The following is a 2,497-nucleotide window of genomic DNA, read 5'->3' as shown; positions in this document are numbered from 1 at the left end:
CAGAAGTTTATTTGAAGAGAGACAGCATAGATATAAACCTGTGTTGATCAATAAATAGAGGGCACTGAAAGAAGTTTTTAAGAAGATTGCCTATCGAGTGCTGTTCCATACCTGAAAGTCCTGTTTCTGGTATATCGTCAGATATCTAATAACAATCTAACGACAATGATTATGTCAACGTTGGTGAACTCTATTTCTCAGTGTTCTCAAACATCAAGATTTAATGAGTATTTTACATAAATTTTTATGTTTAATGAGTATTTATTCATTAAATATTCATCAAACCTACACATATTTAAAGATCTTAGATTAAACCTGAATTATGTTTTTTATTAAAAAAATAAGAAGTACTAGAATATTTATAATCAATAGTTATCCTACCATTTCATTTAATGGTCTAATATTATATAAATAAACCACAATACTATTAATAGTCTTTATTTAACTTATGTGTGAATGCTCATACATTTCACTGCACAAACTTTAATATGTTTGATTATAAGATGTTGACTCAGATTCTATTTGAGTTTACATAAATATTATTCACATTTTTTTACTTTTTTCTTTTTTTTCTTAAAGAAATTCCTTTAACATTCTTGTAATACTGTTCTCGTAGTGATAAACTCCTTTAGCTTTTTCTTGTCTGGGAAGCTCTTTACCTGTTCGTCAGTTCTAAATAATAGCTTTACTGGGTAGAGTATTCTTGGTTGTATGTCCTTTTTTTCTTTTATCGCTTTGAATATTTTCTGCCAATCCATTTCGGCTTGCAAAGTTTCTGCTGAGAAATCAGCTGACAGTCTTATGGGAGCTCTATGGTAGGTAGCTAACTGCTTTTCCCTTGATGCCTTTAGGGTTCTCTCTTTTTTTTTTAAACTTCGGCATTTTAATTATGATGTGTCTTTGCGTGGGCCTTTTTGAGTTCATCTAGTTTGGGACTTTCTGTGCTTCCTGGGCTTGTATATCTATCTATTTTCTTCACTAGATTAGGGAAGTTTTCTGTCATTATTTCTTCAAATAGATTTTCAATTCATTGCTCCCTCTCTTCAATTCCTTGTGCTCTCCCTTCTCCTCCTGGTATTCCTATGGTGTGAATGTTGGTATGCTTGATGTTGTCTCAGAGGCTCTTTAAACTAACCTCATATTTTTGGATTTTTTTTTTTTTTGATATTCTGATTGGATGTTTTTCACTACTTTAGCTTCCAAATTGCTGATTCAACCCTCTGCTTCTTCTAATCTCCTGTTAATTCCCTCTAATGTAATCTTTATTTCAGTTATTGCATTCTTTATTTCTGATTGGTTCTTTTATGTTTTCAATCTCCATTTTTATGTTTCCTAACTTTGTTAAAGTTCTCACTGAGATCATCGAGCATCCTTATAAGCAGTGTATTAAACTCTGCATCTGATAAATTATTTGTCTCCATTTTGTTTAGTTCTTTATTTGAAGTTTTGATTTGTTCTTTCATTATGGACATATTTCTTTGTCTTTCTATTTTGGCTGTTTTCCTGTGTTTGTTCCTATGTATTGGATAGAGCTACTATGTCTCCCGGTCTTAGAGTGGCCTTATGTAGTAGGTGTTCTATGAGGCCCAGTGGTGCAGTATCTCAGATCACCTGGTGTGTGTCCTCCTTTTGCGGGCTGTGAATGCCCTCATATTGGTTGTTGTTTGCATGTCAATGAGAAGAATTGACCCACATGCTGATTGATTGTGAGGACTGGCCATGACTATACCGAAGGAGCTGTTGTGAAGGGGCTGACTCTACAGAGCAGGATTCACTTTAACAAGGCTCTGGTGCCTGATGAGTCTGACTTTTGGGTGTGTCATTTATGGAGGTGGCCAGGTGGTGTTCCAGCTCGGTCAGAAGTGGCCACTGGGTGGTCTGGCCGTGGGGCCTTCTGGGAGGGGCCTTGCTGCAGACTAAGTTCAGCCACTGCCTGTACCCTGCTTGGATCCACCTGGCATGAGCCATTAAGTGATCTGCAGATGTCTTCCACCTGCATTAAGCTTGAAGGTGCTTGGGAGAGGCACACTTGCAAACTAAGGCCAGCTGCCACTAGTACTGGGCTTGGGGATGCTTAGCAAGAGGTATGAGGCACGCCAAGGACACATGCTACTTGTTTAGGGTTTGTGAACCTTTGAGAGATTATAGAAAAGTCCGCAGCATGATCCAAGACAGTCTGCTTGTATGGAAAAGCCACTGGAAGTGGCTTTGGTGTGCCCACAAGTTGGGTAGGTCAGGATCTTAGGGAATCACCAGGGCAGGGCTAATGGTGTTAACCAGGTTGATGGAAATTCAGATATGGTGTCTGCATGATCTTCATGATGGGATGAGGGAGGGTGCAACAAAGGAACAATGTCCTCTGCCAGGACTTTTGTGGCAGAAAGCTGCCACTCCTAGCCCTCACCCTGAAGTCAGACAATTCACTTTCTTCCCAGATGACCTGGTGCCTTTGAGCTGCTTCCTGAGAGCTGGAGATCAGAGTGAGTGAGCCTGTCAG

The 2,497-nt window shown here is 38.8% G+C and overlaps 1 protein-coding gene across 1 annotated transcript in view; it reads left to right on the top strand.

Moving 5' to 3' along the window:
- The window catches only part of CUNH6orf58 (chromosome unknown C6orf58 homolog), a 20,654-nt gene that overhangs the window by 926 nt on the left and 17,231 nt on the right, over nt 1-2,497 (top strand). The gene's annotated exons all lie outside the window — the stretch shown is intronic.

This window comes from Pteropus vampyrus, unplaced genomic scaffold, assembly GCF_000151845.1.
Source record: "Pteropus vampyrus isolate Shadow unplaced genomic scaffold, Pvam_2.0 Scaffold43, whole genome shotgun sequence".
NCBI lineage: Eukaryota > Metazoa > Chordata > Mammalia > Chiroptera > Pteropodidae > Pteropus > Pteropus vampyrus.
Note: the sequence above shows the minus strand (reverse complement) of the source record. Positions and strands in the feature narration are given on the sequence as shown.